The sequence below is a fragment of the Perognathus longimembris genome, chromosome 22 (genome assembly GCF_023159225.1).
Source record: "Perognathus longimembris pacificus isolate PPM17 chromosome 22, ASM2315922v1, whole genome shotgun sequence".
In the NCBI taxonomy this organism is placed as follows: Eukaryota; Metazoa; Chordata; class Mammalia; order Rodentia; family Heteromyidae; genus Perognathus; species Perognathus longimembris.
Window position 1 is genome coordinate 840,316 of NC_063182.1, and position 18,248 is coordinate 858,563.

General features: G+C 59.7%; 1 protein-coding gene across 1 annotated transcript in view; it reads right to left on the reverse strand.

Annotated features, from left to right (window-relative positions):
- Positions 1–13,166, reverse strand: part of Synpo (synaptopodin) — a 44,361-nt gene extending 31,195 nt beyond the window's left edge. Inside the window, 1 exon segment of the mRNA XM_048331393.1 lies at positions 13,082–13,166. The gene's annotated coding sequence lies outside the window, so the exon portion shown is untranslated.
- Positions 13,167–18,248: the final 5,082 nt, after the last annotated feature.

The window sequence follows — 18,248 nt, forward strand, 5'->3', positions numbered from 1 at the left end:
ACCCTCAAGTCTGGAACACTTCTGATCCCAGGCATACCAGATAAGGGACAATCAACGCCGACAAAGCACCGCACTGAAGATGACAGGAGAAGAGGACGCGAGGCCTGCCAACGACGCCTGAGCCCCAACTTAGTACGCGCTGGCTACTCTCTCATTCCATACACAAAAAGAGCTGATTCTATTTTGGATACCATAAAAAAAAATTAGAGGGGATGTAGTGAGGATAAAGATACCGTGGCTCATGAAACCTTAAAATCTGATGAGAAGAGCTGTGAATGATAATGAGAGCCGTAATAATAGTACGACTATTTATACATGTCGTACATGGTCAGGGGAGGGCGGAGGCTTCCTCTAGGAGACGGCAGGGGCTGGGGGGAGAGCGCCTCGGGCGGGCGGAAGGACTGCGGGGCTGGGAGGCAGATGGTGCGTGGGTGTGGAGGGGGGAGGAGTCTGGAGCCCCGCGCAGGCTCCCGGCTCTGGTGACAGAAGGATCCTGTCGGTGACTGATCGGGAGTCATTGGGAGGGAGGGGAGGGTGTTGGATTTTTGGATTTCCAAGGGCGGGAGACGAGCGAGGGACAGGCCCGTGCCAGGTGGGGGGCCTGTGGAGCAGGGGAACGTTCCAGGCTGGGGACAAAGGCTTGGAAAATGCAGAGACAGAGTGAGCGAGGCAGGCTCTCCAGGGTTGCGTGGTAGCATTGAGGACCTAGGGCCAAGTACCCTTGGGAGAAAAGCTTGGACTGGACGGATCTGGTTTAAAGACTCGATTCCACCACCGCTGAGCTGGGTGAACTTCCTCAGCCTCACAAATTCCGGTGCGAATGAGAGAGAGGTACGCTGTCGCACGGTGCTCACAGCCAGGAAGGGTCCTGGGAGCGTGGGGTCCGTGGACAGGCGTGCGCTCGGGGCCCGGACGGACTGTGGCGGCCGCGGTCACATCTTCACCGCGGGCAGGGGGCCTGTGGGCTGAACGCGGCGCTGGCTTGTGGCTGAGGCCGTGCCAGGAAGAGGGTGGTAGGCAGGCAGAGAGATAAGCACGTCCGCAGGACCCGGGGCCCCCCAGAGCCGATCAGGGGAAAGGAAAACACACAGGGCAGGCAGAAAGATAGCCGAGCACCTGTTAGAGTCCCCTGCAGAGGAGGGGCATTAGGAGGAAGAAGCTAGTGTGCGCCTCAGTACTAAGCGCCGATATTGAGCCCCCCACTCCATCCTGGGGTGCCCTTAGGTACTGCTGTCGACTCTCACAGCCACCCTAGGAGACCCTAGGTCCTTTGGATGATCCCCTCTCCGAAATGAGGCCCCACTGGGACACGTCACAATGCAGCTACTAAGTGACAGAACTGGGATCTGAACCCAGTCCAGACGTCTCGGTCATGAGGCTGGACCCAGGGACACTTGGGGGTCTGTGCCAGGCCTCCCCCCTCCCCCCGTGTTCTCCAGCCAGAATTCTGTCCCTGGATTTCAAAGATCTTGGGGTCTCCCCGAGGGCCGGTGGGATTTTTAATCGATCTGGCCATCCGGCTGTGCAAGTGGCCTTGGGCAGGCGTGCCCTGCCCTCTGCTGTCAAGGTGAGGCAGACGGTAGGGAAGGGACCCCTGGACCCCCCCACCCCACCCCACCCCCCCACCCCACCCCACCCCCCCACAGGCAGATGGCAGGAGGCCTCGGGAGTGGGCGTGGGGAGGGAGCGGGCTCTGACTCCCGGTGGGGGGGGGAGAGGGGGAGCTCGCCTCGCTTTCGTCCTGCTTCTGTTTTTCTGTATTTGACAGTGGCCACGGTTTCCAGGAAAGAGGAGAGAGGCGGAAAAGTTAACTTTCCGCCACCCACACAAATATTCTTGGCTGGCGGCTGGCCTTTAGGTTGCCAAGTGAGGAAGGAAGGGCTGTCGGGAGCACTCCCCGTGAAGGCTCCCTCCCGGGCAGAGAGGACCCCCCCCCCCAGCCAGGGGCCTGGGCAGGCCTGGGGCCTGGGAGGGCAGCAGTAGCTGCCCCAGGGCGGGCTGGGTTACTCGCCATGCCGGGCGGGGCCACGGCCCAGGAAGCACTGCAGTGAGGTGGGTTAGGGGGCCAGCCTGGGGACGGGAGACCAGGCTCGGAGACTGAGCACCCCCCACTGTCACCATGGGGACGCGGGGGGGGGGGGAGGGGGACTGAGGCACGGGGTCTGCGCTCCTCTTCCTGGCTGGTGGCAGCTGCGGCCTCACCTCCAGGGACTCCGCGGCCTCTGGGGGTGCGGAGTTCAGCTGGCAGAGCCATCTGTGGGGAAGGCAGCCCTAGAGCTCTGCTTCCATTTCCACCCACATTCACACAGCCCCTCACCCCAATCTGGCCGAAGGCACTGAGCCGCGGCCGGCAGGGCCTCCCCGTCCCAGGGGCCAGCTCTGGGCCTGCATTGTGGGACAGCCCACCCGGGGAGGCCAGGTTCCCAGACTCACCAGCTCCCATGGAAGAGGCCAGATAAGGGCAGGTGCTGGGGGCTCACGCCTGTAACCCCAGCTCCTCAGGAGGCTGAGCGCTGAGGATGTTAGTTCAAAGCCAGCCTGGGCAGGAAGGTCCATGGGAAGCTTACCTCCAAGGAACCAGCAAAAAGCTAGGAGTGAAGGTGTGGTTCACCAGCTAAGGGACAGTGCCCAGGCCCTGAGTTCAAGCCCCAGAGCTAACATAGGAAACAACCAGCTGTCCCGTGACACGAAAGCCCATCCCAGCTGGACTCGTGCTGTCACTGCCTCCAGCGAGCGAGAGGCCCAGGTCGCCGGCCTCCACCTCCCTCTGCAGCTCCGTACGTAATCAAGGAAAGGCGCCGTCTCGGAGTCAGGTCCAGATTCGAACTCCAACTTTGCTTCCCGCCCTCGCCCCTCTGGATGGCTTAGGCAAGGCAAGTCTCTGTTTTGCTGAGCTTCCGTGTCAATGCCAAACCGGGCTTGAAACAGAACCTGCTTCTCAGGGTGGTTGGGGGGACTGCACAGAAAGCCCAGGGGTTCCCCGCTTCAGCCTGCAGGGCCTGAGGGGCGCCCAGGAGGGGGGTCTCCCCCGGGGCTCTGCGGGCACCCTGCTCTCCGGGACCCGGGGCCCTGCTTCTACCTCCCAAATTCTGGGATTCAGCCCTGTGGGGGAGGGGGACCCCCGCCGGGGCGGAGGGCAGCCTGGCCGGGCCGGAGACAGGAGACCCAAAGGACTGGGGTGTGGAGAGCCCCGGGGCAAGAACGTTCCGGAGCGAGTTCCTCAGCTCCCAGCACAGGGCCAGGCACACGAAACAGTGACCATGATGCTAGCTGAGGGTCATGGAGTGTTGATCATGCCAGGTGCGGTTCCAGACACTTCACACGCAGCACCTCACGGGTCTTCCGCGCCAGCCTGGGAGGAGGGCACGGTTCCCATCCCTATTGTGCAGACGCGGAAGTGGCGCTCGCTCCGCCCAGCTCACACCACCAGCAAGTGGCTGAGTCAGAGTTCGTGTGTGTGTGTGTGTGTGTGCGTGCGTGTGAGAGAGAGAGACAGACAGACAGACAGACAGAGAGTGTACTGGGGCTTGAACTCAGAGTCTGAGTGCCGTGCTGTCTCTTAGTTGTTTTCACCCAGGGCTTGTGCTTTACCACTTGAACCACAGATCTGCTTGTGGCTTTTTGGTAGTTAATGGGAGGCATCTCTCTGATTTGACTGTCCACGCCGTGTTTGAACCACAGTCCTCAGAGCCCAGCCTTCTGAGCAGCTAGGATTACAGGTGTGACCCACTAGCAAGGAGGCAGGGTTCATGTCGAGACAGTCTAGCACCAAAACCCACACCCGTCCACGAAGCCACGCTGTCTCCGTAGTATAAGTAGACTGAACAGATGAATGAAGCATGAAGAATTCCTTCCAGCCTATTGCCTGGCCCTGAAGGCATCCCGTGCCTATTTATTAAGCGAATGATGGCGCGGCCCAGGCGGACGGTTTGCCCTGGGGAAGGGGAAAGCCAGGACTCAGACGCAGCACGTGCGCTCAGTCCCGGGTGGCCGCCCTCAGCCTCAGCCTGCCCCGCGTGGAGCTTCCCAAGTGAGGATGGGCGCGGAGGAGGGGGCTCCAGAGCAGGGCCTCCCGAGGTCCTGGAAGTGCTGGCGGGAAGGGGGCCCGGTGGGAGTCCCGTCTCTCCCCGCTCTCCCGGCCTTGGGCTGTCTGGCCAGCGGGCAGGAGCGGGCAGCCCCAGCAGCCTGGACTAATGCCACGTGGACCCTCCTCAGCCTCTCCGCCCCTTTCTGTCCAGTGGGTGCCGTCAGCCCCGGGGGGAAGTGCAGCGTGACCCCACGTTCCTGAGCCCAAGCTCTGTAGGACCCACTGAAGCCCCTCCCCGCCAGCAGCCGCCAGCCCTGGGGAGCAGCCTGGCCTGCGGGGGACCCCTGCTCTTTCTCCCACGCCACTCCCCTGCCCTTCTTTCTCATCCCTGCTGCTGAGCCCATGGACGGGGTGGGGGGTGGGAATCTGGAGGGACCCCTAGGAGTGGACAGAGCCGTGGGGAGACGGGTGGTGGCGAAGCACTGAAGGCCGGCCTGCCCTGAGTGGCTTCGGATGAGTCCCATCGGCTCACTGAGTTACGGGGGCCCTCCCGGCAGGCGGGAGACGCGGTCACGCACCGGTTCAGCGGTTCACTGGACGCACTCGCTGAGCGTCTGCTGTGGGCCGTGGCTATTTTAAGCGCTGGCTGGGACACAGGGAACAAAAGAGAAACCCTGCCCACATGAAGCTCACATGTGAGTGGGGGTGGGTGGGTAATAAATAAATAAATAAATAACCATATCAGATGGTGCTAAATGGAATGAAAAGAGGACTGTCGAGGCTGGGTTGTTGAGAAAGAGAAAACGGGGAGAAACCTTAGCGGATTCTAGGCAGTGCTTTATAGGGCATGTGTATTTCAAGTTCGCCATTGTATCAAATCCTCATACGCAATTATAAAAAACATAAAATCAGCATTAGTTGGCAAACTCGGAAACAAAGGCCTGGAAAATCCCTGGGAGATATATTTCTTATGCTGAGTCACTGATGAGTCAATAGCGAAGCATTTTAGAACTTTCTTATTCCATTATGAGTATGCCTATCATTTAGGACAGAATATTTTTTGCAATCTGTAAATAAATGCCGGTATCAGCTGTGCACCCACGATCGTTTAGTCCTGCCTTCTCAGATGGCTGAGATCTGGAGGATATTGAAGTTTGAAACTAGCTGGGCAGAAAAGTTCATGAGACTATTTCTTTTTGTTGTTGTTGTTTTTGCCAGTCCCAAGGCTTGGACTCAGGGCCTGAGCACTGTCCCTGGTGTCTTTTTGCTCGAGGCTAGCATTGTACCTCTGGAGCCACAGCGCCACTTCCGGCTTTTCCTGTTTATGTGGTGCTGAGGAATTGAACCCAGAGCCTCATGCATGCTAGGCAAGCACTCTACCGCTAAGCCACATTCCCAGCCCTGAGACTCTACTTCTAATTAACCAGTAAAAGGCTGGGCTGGAGGTGTGGGCCAAGTGGTAGAGAGCTGGCTGTAAGCAAGAAAGCCAGAAGTGGGTGAGTCCTGCAGTTCACGCTTTGTGAACATTGTGTCCCAGGCTCACTGAATTAATAAGGCAGCTCTTCCGTGTAAAGCACATGCTATGTGCTGTGGTGACAATAATAGTAATGACATCATATGGTTGGAAGGATTGCATAAGGTAACCTGCACAGTATTATTTTATTACAGATCTTTTTTGGGAGGGTTGTATGAAGACATAATAAGGGCCCAGTGCTGGTGGTTCACGCCTGTAATCCTCGTTACTCAGGACACTGAGATCTAAGAATCCTAGTTCAAAGCCAGCCTGGGCAGGAAAGTCCATGAGAATCTTATCTCCAATTAACCAGCAAAAAGCTGAAAGTGAAGGTGTGGTTCAAGTGGTAGAGCACTAGCCCTGCGTGGAAAAGCTAAGGGACAGTGGGACAGTGCCTAGGGCAGCTTGGGCAGGAAAGTCTGTGAGACTCTTGTTGCCAATTAACCACCAAAAAGCCAGAAGTGGAGCTATGCCTCGAGTGGTAGAGTACTATCCCTGAAAAAAAGCTCGAGGACAATGCCCAAACCCCCAGTTCAAGCCCCTGGATCATCACGACAAATAAAAACAAAGAAAAAAAGCTACCCCGTATTGAACATTGACAGCGTGCATGACAGGCATTGGTCCACTGTGTTCACTGCGACTGTGTTTATTCCTCAAACGACACTAGGAGACCAGCACCCTGTACTGTTCCCAACAAACAAATAAAGAAATGGAGGCTCCAGGGGGGTGAGTCCCAGAGAAGGGAAATGACCAAGCTGTGACCTGACAGGTCTGGAGAGAGTACAACGAGCCCTTCCCTTTGGTCCTGACTCTGCTGTGCTTTCCATGACCTTGATCACCTCCCTCCCTCAGTGACAACCGTCACCCCTCCCCACTGCCTGATCAGAGGGCTGGCTTAAGGTCTCAGCCCCCCTCCAGCTCTGGCTTGCCTATGGAGCCCAGGACTCTGGGGGACCGAAGCCGGTTCCAAACGGACTCACCTAATCGAGCCTACTCACAAAATCAGCTAAGTCCCCTGTACGTCACATCTATTTCTGCCCTGCTGGGTGGACAAATATGTGGGCCGGGAGCTGGCTCCTGCAGAACTGGAGCGAGACTGGAGTCACGGCTATAAATACAAAGGTCAAGGCTGGTTGGCACGGGACCCAGGGCGGCAGATCCAAGGCCAGCCTTCGAGGCCGCACCCTGGGGTCCTTCACCTACAGCAGCTTCCTCCTGGCCACATGAAAACACAGAGGCCCAGGTGGGGAGAGGTTTACCCAAGGCCAGGCCCTTGCCCTGCCCCAAGGGCACAAGCAGGAGGAACCCAGGGCACGCTGGGACATTCCAGTGTGATTTAAGTTTATAGAAGAAAGGAAACACTCAGAAGTCCACCCCCCCCCCCCACCACCCAGAGCTGCGGCCACGAGCAAGAGTTGGCCAAACCATTTGCACAGCCAAGGTATTCATCTCTTCCCACCTCGGCACCCAGGGACTTCAGCTGGCAGCGCGACGTGGGCCACAGACACACAGAGCGCCAGTTGGCCCGCTCTGGTCAGCACACCACTAGCTCAAGCCCAGGCCTAGCCAATCCCTGCCGCACCGTGTCCCAGCGGCCGAACCCGGGTTGGCTCCTTTATATCATGAAGCTCCACTTCTGTCCTGAGTAGTGGGTGTCTTCACCGTGCTCGTGAAGGGTGACTGAGCCCCTGGCGGGGTGACACACGATTCCCAAACATGTCCACATACTAGAATCTTCCCCAGACCCACCCACCCCCACGCCGAATTAAATCACGGCCTCTGAGAGCAGGCCCCGGGTCTCACAGCGGTGCCTGTGCACCGATGGGCTGGAGAGCGGCTGCCTCTTGGCCAGCCCTCCCCGGCTGCCCACGGACCACGGAGGAGGAGAGCGGGGGGGACCTCCGTCTCGGCTCTGTTCATTCCTGGACCTCCACGGGGGAAGAGGTGTTGAGGATGGCGGGCTCTGCCTGTGGGCTCCAGTCAGGAGCCCGGCCGGCCCAGCGCCCGCGGGGACCTGGTAGGGGAGGGCTTTTTCCTCTCCTCCGCCTCTGTGGACCCCCCCCCCACACACACACACATCCCGGGACAGATGGGCCTCAGAAAGCCCCAGGAGGCCTCACGTCATGTGGTGCCCATCTGGCCACCCAGGGGAACGGAGGGGCCTCCGCCATTCTCTCCCCCTCTCCCAGGAGAGCAAACTAGCTCTCCTTAACCTCCAGGCCGGAGGTTCACAGCGGCGGTGAGCACGGGATACACTGAGCTCAGGGCTTACAGGATTAGGAACAGCCAAAGACTTGAGGCCCCAGTCCCGCTCCTCCCTGGACCAACAGCTAACATTCATCAGATTCTTCCTATGCACCAAGATACTCACGGGAAACCCTTGAAAGGCGAGTTCTGCTGTTTGTGTTGGTGGTTTTGCTTTTTCTGGGGGGGGGAGGGTGATACTGGGATTTGAACTCAGGGGCCTTGTGCCAGCATGTGCAGCCTTATTAGTTGAGATAGAAACTGTTTGCCTGGAGTCTCACCTCTCAGACTCCCTGGTTTCCTCTGCCTTCTGTATTGGGATTACAAGTGGGAGCCACTATATTGAGCCAGTTTTTTTCCTTTCTTTCAACAGTTCTGCTAGATCTTATCATGTTTAACTTTCAAAAAGACCTCACTATACATCTGCAACTTTTATGCCATCTCCCTCTTTTCCATACCTGTGCAGTTGGCATTCTTTTGCCAATGGAGGGTCTAGAAAATATTTTAGCAACTTAGCCTGCTGGCAGCAAAGGGCAGAGTCAGTCCTTCAAAAGCAGACCTGGGCACCTGTGGCTCACCCCTGTAATCCTAGCTTCTTGGAGGCTGAGATCTGAGGATTTGTTTTTTGCCAGTCCTGGGGCTGGAACTCAGGGCCTGGGCTTTGTCCCTGAGCCTCTTTGTGCTCAAGGCTAGTGCTCTACCATTTGAGCCACAGCAAAACTTCTAGATTTTTCTGTTTATGCAGTACTGAGGAATCAAACTCAGGCCTTCATGCATGCTAGGCAAACACGCTACCACTAAGCCATATCCCTAGCCTAAAGATCTGGGGATTTTAGTTTGAAATCAGTCCTGGCAGGAAAGTCTGTGAGACTTTTATTGTCAACTAACCAGCAAAATGCTGGAAGTGGAGCTGTGGCTCAAGTGGTAGAACACCAGATTTGGGCAAAAAAGCTGAGGGACAGTGCCCAGGCCCTGAGTTCAAGCCCTAGTACCGGCACACAAAAGTATGATAACAAGCCCCTCTCTACCGCACATGAAGGCTGAAAGAAAGATAATGGGAGGGAAACACGTTTTGTCAACAGCTTGCTACCCCAGACTGTGGTTCCATGAGCCCAGGACATACTTGTCAAGGCAGAGTCTGGAGTACGAGCTACTGGGTGGGCGCGTGGGGTCTGGAGGAGAGAGGCGTAGATTCAGCCTGGCGGCTGAGCCAGCTGGCCCCTGCTCTGTTGTCGCCAGAGTCCCAGAACTGCTCCTCTCTGTGAGGATTCCATGGCTAGGTCACAGAACTCCCCTCCCTGGGCCTGAGAAAGGCGGACTCCTGTCTCTGCTGGACCAGGCCGGGCTAGCGCAGAGGTGAAGAGCCCATCCCCACCCAGCCTGGCCCAGAGCAAGAGCCCGGCACTGGGGGTGGGGGGGGGGGCGGGGGAGTTGGGGCAAAGTCAGCCAACAGCGCTGACTGCCGTGGCCTGCTTGGAAGTAGCCGCTAAACCACCTGCAACTGAGGCAAGTTCCCGAACCGTCCAAACCTGCCTCCCCACCTGCAAAGCAGGGCAGAGCCCCGAGCGCCCGCCTCGCAACGGGCTAGCGGACTCACCGAAGGAAGGCGCTCACAGCAGAGCGTCTGGGGCGTGCTCCCCAACGCGGCGTGCGCTGCCACCGGCACTGTGAGGGGCTCATCTGGCGTCAGTTGTCAGGGCCCAAGAGAGGAGTACAAAAGCCCTCCAGGACAGCTGGGCACTGGGGCTCACCCCGTCATCCTAGCGACTCAGGGGGCTGAAATCTGAGGATCACTGAAGCCAAGCTGGGCAGAGACAGCCACGAGACTCTTATCTTCAAAAGGCCAGAAGTACAACTGTGGCTTCAGTGGTAAGAGCACCTGCCTTGAGCCAAAGACCTAAGGGATAACACCCAGGCTCTGAGTTCAAGCCCCAGTCCTGGTGCCCATGCATGCCACACAAACCTTCTAGGCCAGACCCATCCTCCCAGGTGGCTCTTCTGTGCTGTGTCTGTGCTGGTGTGTCTGTCTGTCTGTCTTTGCATCCGTCTACCTGAGTATACACACAATGTATGTGCACACTGTATCTATGTCTCTGTGTGCATGTGTGTATCTGCGTAACTGTTTTCCTCAGGTGTCTGTGTGTGCGAGCGAGCCTTGGGAGGTCTCTGCATGTGACATGCTGGTGTTGAGTGTACACGTTTGTGGGAGTGGGTGTGTGTGCACATGTGCAAGCACGCGTGGCGGGGTGCAGTCGGCCTGCGGAGCCTGGGAGCGGCCCAGGAGGTGGCTTAGCCAGACCAAACAACTGCAGCGAGTCTGGACCCGGGCTCCGTCCTGACTGCTTGCATTCTTCCTCTCCTTGCTGGCTCTCTTCCCCCCCGGCTTCCACTGGGGCTGGGAGGGAGGTCCTGGGAGGGAGGGACCCTCCCCCCCAAGCTCCTCCCTTCCGGAGCCCCAGCTCTGAGTCTTCTGCTCACTCTTAGCATCCTCCAGGTGTGAACCCAGCCCACATTCCCGCCCTGCCTTCCAGGTAAAGAAGGCTCCACTCAACTCTCCTGCCCCCCGGAGGCTCAAGGCAGAACCTTGCTGGATGGCTCACAGGGTTGCCTACAGCAAATGGGACTCCACCAGGAGCCTCACACGGGACCGTGGAAGGGGGGCAGTGGGAAGGAGGAGCCCTCTGAGCCTCACTCGCACTGTAAGCCAGGAGCCGCGGGAGTTCAGTCACCCCGGCCACCCCTGGGGGAGGCCGAGCCTGCCAGTGTGTAGATGAGGAGAATGGGACTCTCTGAAGCCCCTGAGCTAGCAGGGCCACCCCGCACCAAGAAAGCTGGACCTAAAGAATGCGATCGCTCGTCCTCGCTTCAGGGAGCCCAACCCGAAAGCTCACAGGGCTGTCCTGGAGGCAAAGCACCCTTCCCTACCAGAGTCCCCTACAAGTCAGCCATTCCTCCACCCAGGGCAGAGCGAGAGAATTACCTCAGCTCCGAGGACAATGAGGAGAGAAGGGCCACAGTGGGCCAAGAGCTTCTCCAGGACCCTACCACCTATTAGTGACAAGGTTGGGGCGGATCTAGCCCTGGGCTCCTTCCTTCTAACTGTTATTTCCCTTGGCCCTCCCCCCACCCCCCACCCCTGCCAAGGCCTGTATTTGAGCCATAGTTTGGTCCCCTCTGCCTGCTACAGGATAGGACAGAGAAAGAATGTGCCCGGGCTGGGTAGCAATGGCTCACACCTGTCATCCTAGCTACGCAGGAGGCTGAGATCTGAGGATCAACATTCTCAGCCAGCCAGGGCAGTAAAGTCCATGAGCCTCTTATCTCCAATCAACTACTCAGAAAAGGCTGGAAGTGGCACTGTGGCTCAAGGGGTAGATCACTAGCCTTGAGCAAAAGAAGCTCAGTTCAAGCCCCAGGACTGACACACAGAAAAAAAGAAGGTGCCCAAAAGTTGTCCTTCCTGCAGCAGGGTATTGGGGGGCTTGGGATCACGAGAGAGCAGCAAGGAGAAAGCAAGGTCAAGTAGACGGAGTGACGGGGGTACGCCTCAGGGTCCCTCACAACGCCGGCACCCTCCTGGAGGCCTCCCCTGGGGACCAGTCCTGTGTGGTCAGGAAAATGGCAGTGGGGTAGCCAGGAGGCTGGAACCTAAGGGAGTAAAGGCGGAAGCCACAGTAGCCTCGTAGCTGGCCTTCCAGTCCGGCAGCTCCCAGCCAGCGGAGGCGCGCTGAAGAACTTGACGTTCTTCACGTTCTCACCTGAACCCTTCCGCTTGGGACTCCAACTTCCATCCAGGATAAGCTGATCTTCCCCTCGGCGCTACTCACAACACCACCTGCCCCTCCTCACAGAGTGTGTGCACACGCACGCACACACACACACGCATGCACACGCACGCACATACACGCACACACACACGCACACACACACACACACACACACGGTAGCAACTGGGCTTTCTACTCCGTAATCACAGAATTATAGGGCTGCTAACTGGTGGGGACCAAAAGATGGGCTACACAGCAGATCACATTGTCTGGCTCTAGACCGAACCAGCACACTTGAGCGCATGTGCAACGGTAGCAGTGTCGAGCCCACTCCACTGCTTAAATGCAAGTCCCCGAGGGGGGGGTTCTACTGACCCCCCATTCTAATTCACTTGCTTACACTGTGATTGTTTAATCTCTTCATTAATTTGCTATACTATTCAAACATTTTCCCCAGTGTTGGTCAAATAAGCACATTCCCGGTTAGAGCGACACAGGTAGATCGCGGGGCACGGTGGCACACGCTAGGCAGGTATATGAACCAGGCTTTGGAATTCCATCCTCGGGACAGGGAAACTGAGGCACGACGAGGAAGGCGTCTTCGCCGCCTCGGTGAGGCAGGGGCAAGGCCACCGCGAGAGCCAGCAAGCAAGGCGCAGCTTCAGGGGGACTCTGACCTTCCCACTGGCCGCAGAACTGGAGAGAGCACAGCCCAAGTTCCCCCAGGGGCTCCCCAGGAATCCCCAGACCTCGGGGCTGGGCCGGGACAGCCCCCTCCCCGTGGCCTCCCCGATGACAAGCTGTCCCCTGGCCGGTGCCGGGTCTCCTCACCTTCCAGGACTGCGGGATGGGGAAGGGATGGCTCTGAAGCACAGGAAAGCAGATGTGAAGGGGGACCTGCGATCACCCCTCGTTCTACTTCTCGGCTTTGCCCTCTGGGACACGGGTGGTGGGCGTGCAGGTATGAGAAGGCTGCAGTGAGAGGCACAGGGGAGGACAGGGAGCGGAAGAGTCCGCGCAGTGAGACCCCGGTCCCCGCGGCAGAGACGGCTCTGCCAAGGGTCAGCCAGCAGAGGACGACGGGAAAGGTGTCTGCGCCAGCCTTGGGCCGCGGGAGGCCGAGAGGGAGCCCCTCAGCCCTGGGAATGGCGACTCACTCAGACCTGCAGACGCGCGCACACGCACACGCACACGCACACGCACGCGCGGGCGGACCCCCCTCAGCCTTCCCGCGCAGCCCCTCGCCCACCCCGGGGCCCACGGCTCTGTCCTCCCGGTCCCGAGCCCCAGGCTTGGCGGCGTCCTTGCCCCGCTCGCTGCCTGGGAAACACATGTGGTTTCAGTTAGCAGCAGAGAGGGCATTTCCGTCCCAGACAGCGGAGCCCGCCGCGGGCCCAGACCCACCGGAGCCCACAAGAAGGGCTCTCCTGGCCCGCGCTCCCCCGTGGCCATCCCGGAGGCGCCGATGCTCATCCACCCCCCCCCCCACCCCGAGGGCCCTGCCGTCCTTCCCCACCATCGCCCTCTCACCTGGAGCGGGACTCGGCACGCGCCGCGGCGGGACCCGCTATGCCCGGCCTCCGTCCACGGCCCGCCGCCTGCCCGCCGCCTGCCCGCCAGCCTCCTGGCTCTGGCTGTCTCCCGCAGGCTGAACAGGATGGGAGGAGGGCAGGGTGTCAGGGGCGGGCGGGAGGGAGGGGAGGGGGCGTGTGGAAACGAAACTTTAATAACAGAGCCCCTTTTGTTCCCCGGCATATGGGATATTTCATACATACTGAAGACATTAGCCGTCTATATTTTTAAGAGCTCGGGCTAAAGGATGAATAAATACAGCCCATATTCTGCTCAGCAAACACACACACACACACACACACGTGCGCGTGCACACACAAACACACACGCAGAGGGCGGATTGCTGGAGCACTTCAAACCCCCAAGAAAAAGTCTCAGTGACACAAGACACTTCATACATATTTCCAAGCCCACTCGGGCTGGCCAACCCCCTCTTGAAGCCGCCTGGAGGCTTGGGGGCTCCATTGCCCCCCCACCCCGTGCCTACAACTCACCCCTCCTACGTTCACCCTGCCTGCTGCTCCCTAGCAGCGCGCCCCTAGAATCCCATCCCCATCCTAATTCTCCCTCCAGGGCACCCCCCACCCCCCCAGCCGTCCCCAGGAGCTCGGAGATCTCTGCCCTCCACACATTGCAGAAACAGAGGCCAAAGCCCAGAAAGAGACAGGAACTTGCCTGAAGTCACACAGCAAACCAACCAGGATCCTGGGCCGAGGGGGTATCGCCGCTGCTGCTTTCAACCAAAGGGATCCCCTCCTTCCTCACCTCAGGGGCTCCGAGGGAGGGAGGGAGGGAGGGCTAGCGTGTGGGCCGAGAGCGTGCCCGCCTGCCCTTCCCACTGGCGCGCGGGGCCGGGCACCCACCCCCTCAGCAACCCCGGGCACCCATCCAAGGGTGACGTCAGCGGGGCTGGGAACCGGCCGGCCCCAGGAAATCCCCTGCAGGCCGGCAGATCCCGACAGGCCTGGGGGCCTCAGGTGTGAGCGTGCCTCTCCCCGACAGCCCAGCTCCCCGCCTCCCGGGCACTGTCTGCCCTCCGGGAAGAAAAACAGAGGCCCAGAGCCGGCCAGGCCTCGGCCAAGTCAGGCAGGGAGAGGATCGCAGGGCCCAGGACGGAACCAGAGCCTGTGCGGCATGGCCAGCCCGCCTCCAGCTCCAGCCTCCTGCGCTCAGCCCCGTCCCTCCTGGTCTGCGCCGCGCCCCCGGTGGCTAGCTCTGCTCCGCTGATGGCCTGGACTCCCGCTCGTGCTGGAACCCAGTCTTCTCATCAGCTTGTCTGAGCACCTACTCAGCTGATCGATAGCTCAGTGCTTGCCCTCTTGTGCTCACAGCAAGTGTGTGTGTGTGTGTGTGCGTGCACTGGGGCTTGAACCCAGGGCCTTGCTCTCTCGCTTGCCTTTTGCTCTCAAGGCTGACACGCTACCACCAAGCCGTATTCACTCCCAGCCTCTTGCTAGCCAGGGATAGACAGTCTGGCGGACTTTCCTGCTTGGGCTGGTTTCGCACTATGATCCTCTCTCAGCCCTCACGCCGGGCCCTGGCTCCAGGCGGGGGGGGGGGTGGGGCAGAGCCTTGTTACCACCCAGAACATCTTTCAGCAGCACTGACTCTCCTCCTCCCGGCCCGATCCCCAGAGCTTCCCCGAGAAAGGAAGCCGGACACCTGGCTGCTTAGCCTCCTCCAGAGCTACAAAAGCTCCCTTCTCCGAGGATGTGATTCTCCTCCCCGACAAGGAGCGAGCGCCCTCTTCCCAAGCCGGGGAGAGGGGCCTCTCCCCCTGCGCGGCGATTTCCCCGTCGGGAAGGCTGGGATGTGCTAGGTGCTGGCGTTCGGCCCTGACGGGCCTCCGTGCCCATGGCTGGCCCTCCAGGTGTCCTGACCCCACTGAAGAAGCCCTTCCGTCTAGACACCCCACAGCAAACCTACAACACCCACCCGCCGGGCCGAGTGATGGAACTCGCAGGACCCTGTGGACACAGACCCCATCTCAGCCTCTCCCTCCACCCCCATCACCCTCCCCCTTTGTCCACCCCTTTCAGTCCTCAGCTCTCTTGCCGAGAGAACGCTGGACTTCTGCTCGCGAAGCCCAGGCGCCCTTCTGGAAAGGGCTCCCTCTAAGTCCCCGCTGGAAGCGTCGGGAAGTGCTCGGGCGAGCGGAGTCGCCTCCCTCGTTACCGTTTTGTGAGAAGGGTCGTGGCCCGGCCGTGAGTGGGGCGCTGGCTGCCAGCGCCCTGTGAAGGGCTTTCTGCCCGTGTTGTTCTCTCTCCTGACAACCGCCTGAAGCAGGGAGCGGGCTGAAGGCTCCCCCGAGGTTCCGCAGCCCGCCCCGGCGGAGCCGGCACCCACGCGTGGCCGCGGACCGCGGCGTGGGTTCTGAACGGCTGCGTAGCCGGGCTCGGGTCCCAGGGACGGCGTGGTTATCTGTCGAGCGAGGCTGGGCCTGGGATTGTTGTCTTTGCCCCGGGGAGTGTGGCTGAGCACAGTGCTTTGCCCTGCGCCGGCCTTGGTGAATACGCGCCCAGCTCCCCACTGCAGTGGGCCCGGCTGCGGGGTTCTGAGGTAGAGGGGGGAGGTGGGGCCTGCTGAGCCCCTTCCGGCCCGAGGGAGCCCAGACGGCGCGCTGTCACCTGGACAGCGGGCATCCACTACGGCTGAAACGAGAGGTTCTGCCTTGTGTCTGACCCAAGCCAGTTCAGGACTACTTAGGCAAGAGGTGCCACATTTGGTGGAATGCCTGGCCGGTACGGTGCACGGGTCTTGAACTCGCGGCCTTGAGTGCTGCCCGTGAGTTGAGGGGGAGGGGCGGGGCTGAGCACCAGGGGTTCAGTGGAAAGCAGCCCTCTGGCAATGGGCTAAGAATTCAGTCGTTAGAGGAAGATGCTATGGGACTGGAGAGGAAACGCATCAGAAAGAACTCCAGGAATTGGAAACGAGAGGTTCTTATTATGTTGTTTGCAGTTATTTCTAGTTGTTTTTTGCTTTCGTTTCCTGTACCCTCTGTCTTGTATACAAGCCAGGACGAAAGGATGAATTCATGCAGCGATGATACTCACTAGACACTATGTCGGAAATGAACTATACAGCTTAGGGGGAAAGGGCGTGGGGAGGGGAACGCGGGAGAAAAGGAGGGAGGGGGTAACAGTGTTCAAAATGAACGTACTCGTTGCCTGACTTATGGAGCTGTAACCTCCCTGCTCACCACCTGTACAGCAAATATATGTTTAAAAAAGAAATACATTCTTCACCTGACTTGTGTAATTGTAACTTCCCTGTACATCACCTTCATAGTAACAATCAAAAAATAAATGGAGATGCTAAACAGCAGAAATCCCCAAAGTCCTCTGTCCCCCCACAAGCCAACTTAGCAGAAGCCACAGGAAGACAGTCGAAATTATCCTGCTTCCCCCCAAAGCATAGTGGGGAACAGCACCAAGTCCCTAACTCCTCACGGTCACCCCCTCGCAAGCATAAAGCAGACCGTGAAGGCTCGCTGGCAGTGCCTGGGTGAATGAAGGCAGGAAGGGCGTTGCTCGAGAGCCCCTGCGGGCCGGGCACCTGGCAGAGCCGGGGTGTGCGACGCTTGCACACCTCCCCCCCTCCCTCAACACGGGGCTCTGCCCGAGTGCACGCAGAGGTGGAGGGCCCTGCCACCTTGTCTCCCCAGCCACCACGGGCACCCACGGGGGCCGGAGACGTTAGGTCCCAGGCAGGAAGTCCTCTCCGGCAGAGCCTTTACCAGGGCCCCTCTGACACACGAGCCGTCCTGATCAGCTTGCAGCGGTGCAGCTGCTTTGGGGGTAAATTCCATCCAGATGTGCAGGGGGTAGACTGCCTGAGCCGAGCGGGGCCGGGCACTGAGCCGGGGGACCGCGTGGCCAGCGTGCCAAGTGTCCAGGAAACCTGGGAAAGAACATTATCTTCTGGAGCAGCCAGAGGAGACTCCAGGCTGAGAGCTCTGAGTTCCACCCCCTGCGTGGGCAGAGGGGGAAATGGAGGCCTAGAGAACAGAAAAGACAGCTCCACGGTGACGGGTTGGGTCAGGACCCCAGATCTGTGTCTGTCCCGCTGTCCCCAGCCGGGGGCTTGGGCTGGGTGGGGGTAGGGCCAGCCCCCTCCCCTGCCACCGAGTGCCGATGGAGCCGGGGACGGGGGTGGGGAGGGGCTCAGGAAGCAGAGCCTCTGCGGCTGGGGAGGGCTAATCACCTCCAGCTGACGCCCCAAAGGAACGCCTGCTCTGGATTCTGTGTGTGTGTGTGTGCGTGTGTGTGTGTGTCCGCGCCTGCACACGCACAGTCAAGGCGGCTCCAGGGGCAGGGCTGCAACCTCTGCTCTCCCAGTCACAATGTCACAGACGGCCTGCCCCCCCCCCCCCCCCGCACCTCTTCTCCCTGGGGAGGCCCCTCTGCGTCTCTCTCCTTTGACCTCTAATGGACCACATACCTTCCCGGCTCCTTTGGGCCGACTTACTGGAAGGCAGGAAGAGGCCAGCCAGCTTGTGGGGCGGGGGGGGAGGGGCATGAGAACTTGGAGAGAATGAGAGGAAACGAGGGGGGAGTGGGCTGGAGTGGGGGAGACCGAGGAGGGAATTTTTGCCTCCTGCCTCATGTTTTGGCTGCCGCGGTGTGAACATGTCTGGAGGCCTTATCATAACGGCCAGCCCCGGCTCCACCAGAAAGAAAATAGTGTCTGCCCCGAGAAGAATTACATCTTGATAAAATATCCCTCCGGAATGGCACTGGGGGTCCCTTATCAGCCGGCAGCGGGGCCCGCATACCTCTGCCCCAGCACAGCCTCCCCCCTGCCCTCCACCCCCCCCCCACGGCCTCCCCCTGAGGCGGCCTGCCCCAAGGCCAGCAGGGAAGGCCGGGGGCTAACCGCCTCTCGACTCTGCCACTGATGTCATGGGACCTAAGCCCGACGCCTCCCCCTCTCCTTCAGGCCTCAGTTTCTCTTCATGAGAGGGCAGGAAGGGAGGGAAGGAGGGATGGGATGGTACCTAGAGATCTCTCCAGCATTCCAGTTCTGAGGCTTGAACTCAGGGCCTGAGCACTGTCCCTGGCTTCTTTTTGCTCCAGGCCTACACTCCGCCACTTGAGCCACAACGCCACCTCTGGCTTTTTCTGTG